This window comes from Pyxicephalus adspersus, chromosome 2 (genome assembly GCF_032062135.1).
Source record: "Pyxicephalus adspersus chromosome 2, UCB_Pads_2.0, whole genome shotgun sequence".
In the NCBI taxonomy this organism is placed as follows: Eukaryota; Metazoa; Chordata; class Amphibia; order Anura; family Pyxicephalidae; genus Pyxicephalus; species Pyxicephalus adspersus.
Genome location: NC_092859.1, coordinates 120,862,395 through 120,879,096, shown reverse-complemented (window position 1 = coordinate 120,879,096; position 16,702 = coordinate 120,862,395). Strand labels below are relative to the sequence as shown.

Sequence of the window (16,702 nt, the reverse complement as noted above, 5' to 3'; positions counted from 1 at the left end):
TAAAGGGCAAATATACTCCAAACTTCAGGTCAATGATATCCCTATTAAATCTATGGTGGTTTCAAAACTAAAGATTTTAAAAACAAAAGGTAATTTTAGACCCATGTGTATCCTTTTAAATGAAGTTACAGTACTGCTTCTCTGGTCTGAGAGCTATATTTCAGAAATTGGAATTTATTTTTCTTGGTCCATAGACAAGTGGCCTGCAATACAACCCTGACTTCAAACTCTAGTCCAACTTGAACACTGATTATGTATTGTCAAACATCAGCACCTGACTTCACAAATGATCTGCTATATGAATGCAAAATCACACATGCAAAGATCTTGTAAATGTTATCAAGGGTTTACGTAGTGGGGAAACTTGTAGTAAAGAATCGTACAAAATGTAACTGCTGCCTCACCTATTTCATTGCATAGGTTTAAAAACAATTAGTTGCCAACTTCCAACACATAAATATACAAATCTTGATTAAACTTTGCCATACATTGTTCTGGGGGAAAGATCATTGTTTTCCATGGTCTGCTTTACTGTGGTATATACAAATTGTAAAATGAAAAAGATCATTGCAGAACACATCTTGCTTGTTAATGTTCTTGTTGATAGTCTTGCTTCTCAACAGCAGGTTTAAAGTCGTATGAGAGTCTTTACAGATTTTTAAAATATAAATGTCTGTATCGACTGAATATTTTAAAAAAATTTTTTTTTCAGCCTTATTTTGCACAATTCTATTCTATTCACTGCATACTCTTAGCTTTCTGAAATCAGCACAGACCCTTATCCATGTGTACCAGAAGCCATGTATAGCACCCTGCAGGCTCCTCCCACCAGCCAGGGTTTTTCTATATTTGCACAAAAATGTCAATGGGTCTTAAGGTATGGAATGCTCTGCTTTATGAATATCATTAACATGTTTGTAAATGGGAAGGTAGAAACTAAGGTTAGCAAAATATGAAGAGCTAAAACCTCAGCCCTAATAATGAAAGGGGGAAAACAAAGAAATATTTAGGTAGCAATACAACTGAGCACTGTACCAGCACAAAGTCTTTTTTTAAAACCATACAAAAAAGAATCATATATATATAAAATCTTTGTATGTTTGGGATCTTGTCTCATGCTATAGGTTTTTAAAGCTAACTGTAATATATATATATATATATAAAATCTTTGTATGTTTGGGATCTTGTCTCATGCTATAGGTTTTTAAAGCTAACTGTAAATGTATTTTCAGGCTATTAACCTCAGTGTGCCATGGGCATTCTTTCCATGATCTTTTGGCTTAGGTCAATCAGGCAGCCTGTCATGTGTGCCCCTCAATAGTTTTTTGGGCTTTCTTTCAGGTCTATCAGGAAGGCATCCCAATGGTCAACTGAAGGAGTGCACACAATGGTCTGACAACATGGCTTCTAATAAGGTAAGTGTACTGTTGGCCTGCAACAAGAAGTGCTGTCACTGGCAGGAACTTTGGATGAGATCCACAAACCCTTTGCTTCAAAAATACTGTATAAAGTGCAATAAAGCATGTAAAATATACTGAAAATTTAATATGGGTTTACATACACCTTAACCCTTATAAAACATGGATATGATATATCTGCTATATATAATATAAGTTAGTACTTGTTTATGATCTTGTCATTTGAGCAAAGCTCCACATCTTAATTTGCATGCATGTAAGTTTCTATAGGGACAAGTTACTCAGTTACTTAAATGACTCCAGCAGTTAGTGGAGTTAAACATTAACGGCATATTTTCTTTAAAATGCAGGAAATAAGTGGATGGCTTTTGTCCAAAATGTTTTTACAGCCAACACACCAACTAACTCGACTTAGGCCTAAAATCAAAGGTAGATGTGGATGCCTTGATGGCTGGCACAATCAGAATGTGTACAAATGCTTTGTAATAATTACCATGTTGTCTGCACAAAATGTTCTGGGTTTTAATACAAATGTGTACTAAAAGAAAATCTAAATATATAGAGACAGATGTATACAGATTTCTACAGCTTTCACTCAAAATCATACTGACACTTCTAAGATTTCTTTGTAAAACTTAATGCAAGCAAGCCCTGGACAACATTTACATTAAATAGTCAAGTCTGTTGAGATCAACCACTGGGAAAATAAACTCTATCCAGAAGAATAATGATTACCCCTAAGACCCCCATTTAAATGAAAATGCTACTCCATCATAGGAACAAATTCCTTACTGAGCCTCTAAAACAATTGGATTTTCCCTGGGTCAACAATCTGTGGTGTTATTCCTTCTAAAATGTAATACCCAATTACTGTATATTCTGTGCAAATAGAAATGCATCCAGTTGTTTTCTTGTTCAGACTACTTCCTGGGGGAGACTATTCCACATTTTCACAAACCTTACTGCGAAGAATCTATTCTGTTGATTAGTAAGCTAACTTTCTTTTAAAGTGAATTTCTTCTCTATGTTTATCATTACCCTGCACAGAAGGTTGCTGCACAAGTTATTTCAGTGGTTCGCCCATGGTAAAAATAGTGAGAAAAGTTGGTTTAGTGAGTATGCTAGATACTGGAGACTGCAGTCCTATGCATCATAAATGATCCAATGTGATTGTCCTTTAGGGGCTAGGCAGCTTACAACTGAACTAAACTAAAACAAAACCTTTACTTCCGCAGATCCCTCTAGAATGTTCCTAGATTGGGTCCTGGGTCACTCTTCGGATGCGTGAGATCGGCATTTTTTTTTTACCCCATTGAAGAAAAAGCTCCTTCTATGCATTGGGTATTCCAGGCAGCTCTGTGCTCCCATTCTGTCTTCATCACTACGGCTATCAAGACAGAAGAGGAGAGGCTTCATTCTTTTTTTTTCTTTAAAAAATTTTTAATAAAAAGTACAAAAATCACAAACAGTAGAAAACATTGTATGATACATGAGACAATGCAAACAACACATCAGAAACATGTATATAGTAACAAATAGTAAAAAACAAGCCTGGGCATTTCCATTTTTCAGGTAGGTAAGTACCTAGGAGCTAGGGGACTAGAAAAGGAGAGGGATAAAAAGAAAAGGGGAAGGGTGTAACAAGGAAAATGAGCAGATTCCATAAATACATACATAACTCCATTACACAATTCGGGAGTGAAGGTGTTAGGTGAGCCGGAGATTGTTGTATTAGACTAGTACATTCTACAGATGTGTAGAATTGGATCCAGTGATACCATGTCTGGATAAATTTGTCACATCTATTGGCATCAGTAGAAATCATATCCTCCATGCGGTAAATGTCAGCTACCCGTTTCAGCCAGTGTTCTAGTGTCTGTGGGGTATCACTATCACTCTTCCAGCAAGCCGGAATACATGCCTTTGCTGCGTTCAAGATATGTGTTAGCAGTGAACTTTTGTACACCTTATTTGAAAAATCAGAAATGTGAAGGAAGGTCAAGGCCAGTTTGTCTCTAATATCCACAAGCCATCGGAGTGAACCCTGTGCTGCACCACACCTCCAGCAAGAGCCATCCACATGAAGTAAAATCTTAGCAAGCCTGGACAGTGTTCTATACCAGCGAGTGGCCAATATGTAGTTGGTCTCCTGGTATCAGTTACAAATTGAAGCTTTATGGCAAAAATTAAGCATCATCTCCCTCTGTTCTTCAGTAAATTGAGTATTTAAATCCAACTCCCATTTAGCAACGAAATTATGGGAGACGGGTGTGTGCTGCCAGGAGGGCCTGGTAGGCATAAGACAGTGCGCCTCTTAATGCGTGTTAAGCAGCACAGAGTTTCCTGAGGCAACTGAGAGTGACTAAAGTTCCTGGGTTGTGGCAGGGACCACAGTACATATGAGAGCTGTAAAGAGAGCCATGGGGACAGGGGAAGCAATTCCTTCTCTAATTGCAAAGTATTTAAGGGGATCCATTCTCCGTTCCGGAGGAAATGTTTGGCTCTATAGATGCCACCTTTACGCCAGGAATGGAAAATTGGGTCAAAAAGACTTGGAGGTAAATCAGGGTTCTCTAAAATGGGAGACATAGGAGAGGGTTAGGTATCTACTTTTTGAGAAATAAAAAATTTGGAGATCATTTTTAGGGTTTCCCCAATCAATGGGTGTCGAAGCACAGTATCTTTAACCACATTTGGGGTCCATGCGAGGGAATCAATTGGGGAAGGTGAACAGGCATTCTCCAACCGGACCCACGGCTTAGCATCGCTATTCGTGCATCAGCCCAGTAACCTCGGTAAATGAACATCTTGTTGGTATAACAGAGGATCTGAAAACACTATCCCGCCCTTAGTTTTGGGAAGTCTTAATACTTTCATCCCAATCCATGGGAAACCCAAATGCCAGATGAATTTGATAAATTCTGATCAGAACTTATGCAAAATTTGGGTCCGGATATGAATGGTAAGGGCTTGTAAAATGTACAACAGTCTGGGCATTACATTCATTTTCAGTATGTTGCATTGCCTGAACCAGTAAAAGGCTAGCTGTTTATATTTCTGGAGATCCCTTTCACCGGAAACTGGACGCCCAGATAAGATATAGAAGTGTTTGCCCATTTAAAGGGAAAGGAGGGTGTTAAGGCCTCTTCGGTAGATCTAGGGATGGTGATATTCAGCGCCTCTGACTTTTGCAAATTTATCTTGTTGTTAGATAATTCAGCAGACCTATTTAGCTCCAACAAAAGATTGGGAAGTGAGGTATCGAGCGAGGTAACATAAAAAAGCATGTCATCCGCATAGGCTGCGACTTTGTGTTCCATTTGGCCAGTCTGTACACCCTTTATATCAGTGTTTAATCGTATGAGCTGCAACAAGGGTTCTAGGGACAGAATAAACAACAATGGGTATAAGGGGCATCCTTGTCTCGTCCCATTTGCAATTGTAAACGGTTGGGAAAGCTCGCCATTTATTCTCACTAGGCAAACAGTACAGTGTCCCTATCCAACTTAGCAATGAGAGGCTTCATTTTGATCTTACATAAAAGGATTGTCTATCCTTTTGTGTAAAGTAAGAATTCTGAGGATTGGTCTGCTTTAAGGCCAACGTAAGGGGTCTTTAAATATTGACAATGCTTCCCTATGAAACACGTTTGCCGCATCTTTCCACAGAACAAATCACACCAGAAACAGTGGTAGGTTCCATCAATTTGGATGGCAAGTTAACATCTCTGTCCTGCCCTTTAAAAGATCTCATGATACCCATATGAGGTTAGAATTATTGTATAACTCCATGGGCCATCTGCCCAAATTCTCATACAATATATCTGATGATCTGGAACATTTGTCAACATCAATGGCTGCACACATTTTTAGTGAGGAGTGGGAAGGATCAGTCATGCATAGATGCTACAAGTATAAAACAGAGCTTAATAAGTCAAGAATACAAGTGCCAGCTTTGCCCTTTTAACATGACTGTAATAGGCCTCTAATTTAAAACATAGTTCGAAAATACTGCCGTTAGTGTAGAGCAGGAAAATTCTAAACCAGACATTCTGGCAGTGGGCCCATCTGAGAATGCAGCCCAGAAACATGAACATTTTTAAGATTCAAGTTTAAGAAGGTTCCATTATTAAGAATGCCTAAAATGGATAAAAATTAACCTCTAACAAGCAAGGTGTAAAGTATACGTTTGCCCAGCCCATGGACAATAAACTTATTGAAGGGGTACAGGATAAAATAAATAATCAATAAACTGTTACAGGTATCCTGAAACTGTTACAATCATATAATGAACAGGTAGTAGGAGTGCTTGTACACAAGCCCTCCCTGACCCCTGCTTTAGCTGAAGGTACTTTGGAGTAATTAAACATCAAGTATCATACCAGAGGCATTTTTTGACACCTTCTGGGGGGAGGGGGTATTTTCTGTAGTTTACCAATGCAGCTCAACACAAGAACACATGAAATTATTTTTTGTCACCAGGTCATACCAATATGCTTAGGTGTGCATAGGGAGAAAATAAGACATATTGCACATGTCAGCTCTCTGTAAGGCAAAAAAAAAAAAACATGCAATTAAAAAGTCTGTGTCCCTGCCAATCCAATGCTGCCATAGTTCTGCACTTTGTTTACATGGAAAACAAGCAGGCTGCCAAGTCCCTGTAGCCAAAGAAAATGAGGTGAGAGGAGTTGAGATTTGTAGTGGCTCTGCTGTGAATTTTGAAGATTTATTACCCCACAGTGCTTATACCTACAGAGATCAATTTAAAATGCTAAGGGGCAATGATTTTTTTAAGGCTTTGAGACACTTTGTGATAGGCAGTCCAAACAACGTATCTAAAAACGCAAAGAACATGTCCTGCACGATTTCTAAGTTTAATGCGCTGGAAATTTGTATTTATTGAGGTGTACCACAGCACAATGTGGATGTATGTGGGGGCACAACCAAATGTGTATTGCATCGCACATCTACGGTGCATTATTGTTCATCACAGTAATGAACATTGTACTGTGGGTTGTGATAAAGGTTATACAAGTGTCCTAGTGTATACAAGTCCTTAGGGAGTTAGAGGAAGTCAAGAGCTTAAGAATCAGGGGGTATGGACTATAGCTACGTACACACTTCCAATTATTATCGTTGGTAAACGAACGACGAACGATCCTGCACGATATCTGCGAACGATCGTATAGCACCGATCCTGTACATACAGATAACGACACGATCGTTCGCAGATATTGTACACACGATAGATGCGATCGTTTGAACGATACAGGAAGTGACGTGCACCACAGGAAGTGAGCGAAAGTTCGTTCCCCGCGCATGCTCAGACCATGGACGATCAATGAACGACCGTACACACGATAGATGGTCAACGATCGTCGTCCAATCCGATCCGCCGGTCTGGTCGTTCATTTCCAACGACTATCCTCGTTCGTCGGCGTCGTTGGTTACTTTTTTTTTCGAACGATTTTTGCCCAATCGATCGTTCGTCGTTCATTTCCAACGATAAAAATTGGAAGTGTGTACGCAGCTTAAGTTCAGATGCAGAGTGCTTTGTGCAACCTGTCAGCATTCATTATTTTTATTTCTTAAAATATTGTACCTGCCACCAGATTTACTTGCAACTGCTGTCGTTTTTTTCTTAGTTTTTAATTTCATTAACTCACTTATAAAGCATAATATACCTTGGGAAGTAAGTAAGTACAGGGCAGCATGGTGGCTCAGGGGTTTTCAGGGCTTTGCAGCGCTAGGTCCCAGGTTCAATTCCCAGCCAGGACGTTATCTGCATGGAGTTTGCAGGTTCTCCCTGTGTCTGCGTGGGTTTCCTTTGGGTACCCCAGTTTCTTCCCACATCACAAAAACATGCGGTGAGGTTAATTGGCTTTCCCCTAAAAATTGACCTTACACTACATAAATGACTATGGTAGAGACATTAGATTGTGAGCTCCTTTGAGGGACAGTTAGTGACACAGCTATGGACTTTGTACAGCACTGCATAATATGATGGCGCTCCATAAATACTGTGTAATAATAATAACATGTTGCTTTTGTTAGGTAATTTTTTTCCTTTCCTTATCTATTTAAAGTGCATTCTTTAACTTAACCACTAGATGTCCTGCTGTCCAAGAAAGTAATTATAAGCCATCCGTCTTGTCTTGAAGGACATCTAGTGGTGTATTTAGAGAATGCAGCTGTTAACACATTAGGCGTTTGTACCGTAAGAGAGAGATTATACCTTATGAGAACTGTGATCCCCAAAGCACTTTCTCAGAAAATACATTACAAGTTAAATACATTACATGTTAAACACATTTTTTAAAAGCTGAACTCCAGGGATATAGCCAAATGCACAATTACAAAATGTTTATATGATTTTATTATTATGTATTTACATAGTAGAGGTCATGTCACGCACTCTCTGTCACAGGGCTCACAGTCTTATGTCTCTTACATAGTCTAAGGCCAATGTTGGGAGGAAATGTTTTTTGTGATGTAGGAGGAAAGTGGACTGCTTGGAATAAAGCTAAGTAACACAAGAACAAACTCCATTGGTCAATGTGCATTTTACCACTCACTATCCACCAATTTACCACCAATGTCAAGGGCCATTCTTCCTTCCAATGACTACTAATGTAAGGATCATTTTCCTCCCACCTAGAGCCAGTATAAGGGTGAACTTTTCCTGCCAGAACACCAATGTAGGGAAGTATTCTTCCAACCCCCTATGTAGTGCAGTATTCCTGACACTCACCACCAATGTAAGGATGAACTTTGTGAAAAAAAAGTTAAAAAATCATTTCCACCTATTGTTAGTCCAGAGCCACTTTATATGGCAATGTAGCCTTATGCACATTTCTCTCTTGTGCAAAAAAAGCAGAATTGAACAAAAAAAAGTTAACCCTGCTTCAAAGTCTTTATTATATTTGTTAACCTCATTTGTGAGGCTATCTCATATATTCCCAGCTCCTCACATGCTGCAGGAACAGGGATTTATGAGATATCACAATGGACAACAGGACCATATTTGAGCTGCGCCTCTCCTCTGGAATCCAGAACTACTCACCACTTGCTGATCTCGTCCATGCATACCGTGCTCAGTGAAATTATGGGGGCATAACCCATGCTACCCCAGAAATATCACAGGGGTGTAGACTGATGCCAGTGTAATGACTTCTGAAACCTGGCATCAGTTGCACAACGTTTTGTTCCATTTTGCCACCACTGGCATAGAGAAAGGAATGACTTATAACTGTACACAGCCTGTTCTAAAAATCACAAACCACAGACCCTCTGCTGCCTTTAAATGAAATATAGAGATATGAATGGCTAAGATGTTGCTTTTATTAAAAAATTGCTTCTAGAGATAAAGTTCCACTTTAAGGGGGGCCCCAGGTCTTAAAATCACAGCAACTTCGGGTAGGGGCCTCAAGACCTTTTGTGCCAGAAACTTTTCTGTAACACCATCGCAATGCAAATGCATGTTGAAAATGTTTCCCAGCCGCTCCAATTCTGTTGAATGGGAGCACTTGGAACGGCAGTTGAGACATTGTGGCCAGTTTACCGCATATCTAAAACTAGCCTTTCTGTTTCTCCTCCCACATTTCTTTTTGCAGTTTCATACTTGAATTTCTGCACAATTTAAACATTTTTTGTGCTCAAGGAATAGCATTTTCTCTGTCCACAGCTCTGTAGTTGAGTTTAACTGGATTCTTGTATACAATCCCTCACTTATCAACAACATTTGACTTTTAAACATCCAGGACTGGCAGTTCTATTTTGTGATATTGGTGGCTGAAAAATCTCATGGCATACTGTTATTAGCCATCATATTTGGTTTCTGACTTTTTTGTACTTGTTTTGTACTTGTTTTGATATAACCTTGAGCTGTATCTTTATTTGTAAAAGTGTTTAGTATTTTTTCTGAAGCTAGACCCATTCTTGTTAAATAGCTGTCTTAGATTCTTACCATCTTTAAACTCCTACCAGAAAACATGGTGCAGGACACATGACCTAGCCTTTATGCGTCATTGGAAAACAGCAAGAAATGACCCATGTACAAGTTCCACTAGAAACAACATTGTGCAAGCAATAAACCTAGCTCTGCTACTCACGGGTGGATTTTCTAACCACAAACACTTGTTGCACCTTTGTCTGTGTACACAGCATGCTAACATGTTTTTATGAAGCTGTTGTTTTAAGTGTGTATGGAAATTTAAGGGAAAACACTTTTAAACTTTTTTCAATGAATACATATTTGGAATAAATATCATAGGACATTTTGTTTTTTCACATAACATTGTGCAACTAAAAAGTAAGTTCATGTAAATGTGTTAATGTGTTACTTATTTAAACTTTATAAAATCCCTAAAGATCAAGCTTACGTTTATCCCTTACATCTTTTGCAGCCAGGCCATGTGATGTAGAACTGCTATGAATCTACTATAAATCCTGATGTGGTGAGTGTAGAATCTCAAACAATTTATTTGAAATCTTATTAAAAAATAATATATATATGTATATATATACATATGGTAATTTACTGGCAATATACCCCATCAGTGGCTCTCCTGTACACAGATTTTACCTTTTGCATCCCCTCTGGTGCTGACAGATTGTTATTAGGTGAGTATTTCCCAGTTTTAATCGTATATTAGTGATCTTATGGATGTTAATTAGCTTTGAGGATTAGTTACGAGGATGGTAAAGGTCCAATATAAGTTGTAGGGAAAGGTGATAATCCACAACAGATGGCTTGGTTTTTGGTCTTCCATATTTTTACTGTCTTCATGTCTCAGTTGTGGCTCCAGTTCCCTTGATTTTACCTCCGGCTCCAGCTATTGATCCATAGACTAAAAATCACTTTTTTAGAATTGTCTATAAAGGTTCCAGCATCCTTTTCATTGGATGAATGCATAATGACTAACTATATTCATTGAAATTGTCCATTAAATTCATATTTAAAAATCATGATGAAATTATTGTAATTTATAGTACAATTCATCAAGAACACATAATATATTGTTATACACATTATTCTACAATTCCAAACAAATGGGTCACATGTGTGTGTCAGACCTCCCAACTCCTCCTGATTTGGAGGTGTATGAACCAAGGCATTCTGTCCTACTTTCCTCCTTAGGCATCCTTCTCCTTGAGTGAATAAACATATCCCTAGATCAGTGTTTTTCAACTTTTTTGAGCCACGGCACATTTTTTTACATTAAAAAATCCTGCGGCACACCACAAATCAAAAATGTTACAAAATGACACTCTGTAGCTAATTCTTTTGTCTCTAAGAATAAACAAGAAAACTATGTTACCTACTGCCACCCACTGACATGGAAGAGTATTACATTACTCTGCCAGTCACTACAGCACAGACACTCGACAATGGTAATTGGATAATTTCCCACGGTACACCTAAAGATCCCTCATGGCACACTAGTGTGCCGCGGCACAGTAGTTGAAAATCACTGCCCTAGATAATGTATATTATTTCACTTTTACAAAGTGTTATTTTGCACTAAACCTTTTATTCAGCCTCGGAATGATTATATGTGTTTTTTTTAAAAGCTCATATAAAGGAAATGAAGTTGCAGTAGCAAACACTTACTTTTTATGGTCTGCAGAATGTGACAATGTGTCTCTCTTCTCTGTTGGAAGGATGGTGGAAGATATGGTGTGTGTCTGTGTGGAGGAGTGCATTTTGATTTCAACAACATCCCACTTAATCATAATTTTTAGGGTAATTTATTTAATTATTAAATAAGGAAGTCTATCATTTTGACTGTGCTTTTTCAGGGAAGTCCAGATTAAAATAAAACTATATTATGCAGAAATCCCCTGTTCCACTTCATTCTCAATTAAATCATTTACCAAAGGAAAGTATTTCAGTTGCAGTATTTCTAATTACCAATTAATGCAATGAGGCTCCAATTATTAGTCATGTATATGGTCATCATTAATCATGTATATTATATATTTCTTTGGCCTGAGGCTGAGGTGAGCAGGAACTGCCCTCTGCATAGTTATTAAAATAAAACACTAAGGGCTCTATGTATAAAACAGGGAGCTAGACATTCCTTTAAACATTCTCTCGTGGGAATCATCCAGTTCTATGTGGTTCAATAGTAGCATCTGATTCCCACAAGGGAAAGTTTGAGGGAATGTCAGATTCCCTATTTTATAAATAGTTCTAACTTGGATTGAAGTTGAAGCCTGGATTTTGTAGGAGGTACATGTAGGGCAGTCCCACTCCTCAGGCAGCAGCAAGGTCATAGTTTGACATACCACTGCTCTACAAAAACCCCCATACCAAGATCACCAAGTTCAAGGAACAATTTCTCCTTAACAAACAAACAAACGGGTACAGGATGCTTCAATTCAATCACAACGTTATGATGGCTGTACATTGTTTTTGGCACATTATTTAAAAAGTTATTCTCCCTTTTTTTTCACAGCAGCTACGTAATCTGATCTTACACCTGTGCAGTGTGAGATCAGGTGGCGAAGAAAGAAGACCGAAGAAGGCGGAAGTGGAAATCGAAGATGGCAGGGCCCGGCGTTTCTTTTGAGCTAGGACGAAAAGGAATTTTAGGGCAAAGCAGGAACAGTCTGTGGAAAGGACCAGCGCCATCGAGGGACCTGCTGGATAAAAGGAAAGTGTTTTTTTTTTTTTTGTTTTTTGTTTAGTTTGGCTTTATTACTAAATGATAACTCCAACCAGTCACCCACACTTAACATTTAATCAAAATAGAAATCTGCAGACTTGCAAATCTTTTTTCCTTCAATGTCATCTTCTTATTCGCCAGCAGAGGTCATCATACACAGTATTCCTACTCATCTTGTAGATCTGCTGTGCTGGTAAAATGTTAAACCACCTTCCTCTTCATTTATTGCTGGATCATCAGTTTCCCCTAAATGTCAACAATGTTTTTTATATCTTCACATTGGTTATATGAGCCCACTGTCCTTTAAAAATATCCCATGCAATAGTTTGCAAACTAGAGAAAGAATTTTCCCTATTAGTGTTGGCATGTTACAAAGCAACACAAAATGTACATTGCAAGCAGCAACATATGCATACCAGATTTACCAACACATTGCCATAATGCATAAACTGTGTGTGTCGTCAAGGCTGAATAAGGTACACTTTCATCAGTAAACCTGGGTAATCCAGCAAACCTGGAATGGATCTCGTCCAGGATTGAAAACGTTTGTTAAAGCGTACCTTAACTCAACATTTTTACTTTACATAAATGGGTAGACAACCCTTCTATATAAAGTAAAAATGTTGGTTTTTTAGTGCAACACTCTTGGACTAAATGGGAGTGCACTTTTGGAATTGTGGCCAAAAAGATTTGGAGTGTTTATTGCAAGGAAAAGTGGCAATGATGTGCAATGCTGATTCCTACCCAAGAAGACTAAATGCTGCATTTAAATCAAAGGGTGCTTCAACAAAGTATTAACTTAAAGGTGTGCACACTTATCCAACTAGCTCTGGCTGCTCCTTCTGTGCACACCTTTAAGTTAATACTTTGTTGAAGCATCCTTTCCTCCAAGAGATAAGAGATGCCGATCTCATGCATGCGCAGTGGGAAGTTTTTCCCCTTCACAGCGGCTATATCACCCGATCTCGCACCTGCACAGTGTGAGATCGGGTGACAAATCAAGAAGACCAGAGGAGAGGGCAGAAGATGACCTCACCCAGCGCAGAAACGAAGAGGAATCCCAGGATGATGCAGGACCAGATAGCAAAAAGAACCGGCACCATCGAGGGATCTGCCGGATTAAAGGTGTGATTACTTGGGCTTTACCAAATAGAAAATTACTTTTAGACAATCTATTCCTAGTTTGCTGCATCACCCAGGCTCGCTGTTGACAGTGTATCTTCTTCAGGATTGGATAACTTTAATAAATCAGGCCCAGTGTTAGGGTTTGGGAGGTGATTACCTGACTGCACTGACTTTTGGCCAGAGGACCTGAACAGCAATTTCCCTGGACATATTGCATCCTCAACATCATTGATTAGGAGGAGGGGGCTGAATCAATCTGATTCTACTGTATATCAGTCCTGCTTAAGCCACAGTTTGATAAAAATGCAACCGGTATATTAAGATATAAAGGTCTAGTTTTTTTCTGAACTATTATGTGCTTTTGAAACAAAAGACTGCTTTTTGGTCCTGCACAAAAAATACTTTTGTATTTAGGAGTACAACCTTAATGTGTTTATGCTGACCTACTCTGGGCACCATAGGTTTGTCAAGTGTGCTTATCACTGAGAACTCCCCAACACAATGCTCCATTCAATTATATATATTTAAATGGGATCTCAATGTAATACAAGTTCTTGGCTCGGCCACTGTCTAATGAATACCCTTCATCTCTTTTTGCCCTGAATCACTTCCCAAATAACAAGGTCGTGGGAATAAGAAACATAGTAAAGGACTCCGTACAATCTACTAGTACCTTTCTACGTCAGCCTTCTTCAGCTTTTTCCGGCTGCTGCTGAGAGAAAGGAAACAGGAAATCTGATTAGGAAACGCTGCTAAGAAAATTTAGAGTTGGGAATATACATAATGCATCATTAAAATATCACAATATGATTTTCTTTCATGATAGACTTTGTTATGTCTTATCATCAAACTATTGGTAAAAAATGAATGTTTAGACTGAAGGTATAAGATCTACACTCCACAGTTATCCACAGTCTACGGCCTATGTAACAACAACTGCCTATGCAATGGAGGACAATGTGCAGGGGCTCTGAAAGAAGCAGTGATTGTCCACCAGGACAACTCCCGAGCTAGATACTGACCATCTCATTTACTATTTGTCACAGGTCCCTATAGTAAAGTCGCATCAAGATCAGGTGGTTTAAAACTTTGCAAACACATAATTATGACAGCTGGTAATCTCACAAAAGTCTTATTGAATTTGTTATGAGTAGCTGGATTATCTGAATGCAAAGTAGAGATCTGAGCCTACAAAGCCCTTTTTCTACAATTCAATTTTTCAGTTAACTTGGGTCCAAGAAGAACCCTAGTCAGACAGCACCCTGCTAAAAAAAATAGCCATGCAGCAAATGGGAGTATCTTGCATAGAGTTACTGCTCAGTGTTGGATCTCAAGACGCACATTATTAGGCCACAAAACAGTCTTGAGCTATAAGATCAATTATATCTAATCTACCTGACTTGATATAATTTGCATGGTTTGTTTAAGGAGGTTCAACCACCCAGCTATCGGTAGATTTTACTAGATGAAAATACGACTTTGGGCCTGATTTATCAAAGCTCTCCAAGGTTGGAGAGGATACGCTTTCATAAATGAAGCTGGGTGATCCAGTAAACCTGGAATCAATGTGCTCTAGGATTGAAAACTCATTGAAAATTGATAAATGTATGCCTACTGTATCCAACTACAATGAATTGTAATCAATGGTGGTCACACATAGCTAACAATTAATAAGTCTTGAGGACAGAATCGAAGCTCCACTGATACAGAATAAAATTGAAACCTGGTTTCTGCAAAAAATTTTTCTAATGTCTGTATTTACTACTATGTTATGTTCCTTATAAATTAAGGTAATAAATGAATGAAATAAATAATATATTATTGTTTTACATTGATTATTTTAATGTCCAAAATTATTAATTGTTTTAAATAAAAATCTCATACATCCTAATTTATAATAATTGTGAATTCTCTCATTTTTAACATTAATAATGATAAAGAAACAAATAGCAAAAAATATAATGACCACTACTGTTGGACTAATGGATAATGACCACCACTAGTGCTGGGCAAGTGGGGAGTGACTTACGTGACTGGTCACTACTACATAATAAAAGATGGTTGACCATCACTTCTAAACAAAAGAAGACTGACCTACAACTAGAGCTAGGTACACACGTGCAATGGTTCTCGTCCGATAATTGTCTCAGGGCTGATATAGGATGAGACTCTTGGGTCGAATTGAAAAACACTCACACCAACAAATACCTTTTTGTACGTGAGTTGAGTTTTTCCAGTATGCACAGAACGCCCCTTTGGGGCCAATGTAATGTTATCACAAGAAAGGATTGTGATTGATTTTCTTGAAACTGGTATGTTTTTTTGTTTATATATTGATTATTGTTCAATGTACTTATTATTATAATACATTATTTTTTGCCTAGAAAGACCCTGCTTTCTCTTTTTCATTCTTTTTTCTTACTCATTAGACAAGGGTTGGCACTTAACTTGATGACTCTTTCTACTGTACACCAACCACCATTGACATTCCTGACTTTCTAAATACTTGTTCATGCATCATTTGTCATGGAAAGGATTGTGAAAGATCCTTTCCAATGACAAATATTGCACGTGTGTACTTAGCATAAGACATTTAAAATAGGGAGATTGAGGACCAAGCCTACTAAATTTAGGGATTGACCACCATAGCTGTCAGGGAAGGATCAGAGTTTCACTGAAGGCATTACCACTGCAATAGACCACAGCATAAGCTAATACTAAACTCTACTAAAGACCATCATATGATTATCAATGTTGTGAGAGAGGAGCCACCATATCAATGATATTATACCCATTGAATGATCACCATATTGATTGTTATATCTAGGTATGACCACCTGTCCTTCACTTATAGCATTTTAGGAAACAGCAATTTTGCATTTTAAGAGTGATGGGATTACTGGGCTCCAACTTTCTCTAAACATTATTTATTTAAAAGTCAGTAAAAAATAAAATAAGCAGGCACATAATGAAATAGTGGGGCTTTCAATTTTCGACCAGTCCCCTAACTAATAATTCAGTTGGTTCATTTGTTTATCTCAGAGTAAATTGTCAATATGAAGTTAAACCATCCAAACTGGTTTGCTCATCTGATTCACAAACTTTAGAGAAAAGTAAAGTGAAAAAAATAGAAACTGTATCTATACAGAATTGAAAAAAGGTGGACTTTTTTTGTGAAATATAATTTTATTGGTTTTAAACAGGTAAAAAAACATACAAAAGACAAGATACAAAAAAAACAATACAATTAAACCAGACAAAGGTACATGAACCATTCTTGTAATCATGGCATACAGAAACAACAAAAAAATAATCATAATGGGCAGGGGACCCATATGGTACCCCTGACACTTACTCATGCATGGGCAGTAAGCCACCAGTGCCACACCACTCATGTGCCAAAAATAACAGAGAAATAGCACATAGATGCCAATGATAAAATGTTTTTTGATTGCCTTGTATGATTCCGACCTTTTAGGAGAAGTAATAA

At 38.0% G+C, this 16,702-nt stretch overlaps 1 long non-coding RNA gene across 1 annotated transcript; it reads left to right on the top strand.

The window, feature by feature from the left end:
* Positions 1-3,509: 3,509 nt before the first annotated feature.
* Positions 3,510-15,103, top strand: LOC140324381 (uncharacterized). Its single transcript, XR_011919531.1, has 2 exons — positions 3,510-9,873; positions 11,878-15,103. It is a non-coding gene; the product is annotated as an uncharacterized lncRNA (long non-coding RNA).
* The last annotated feature ends 1,599 nt before the right edge of the window (positions 15,104-16,702 follow it).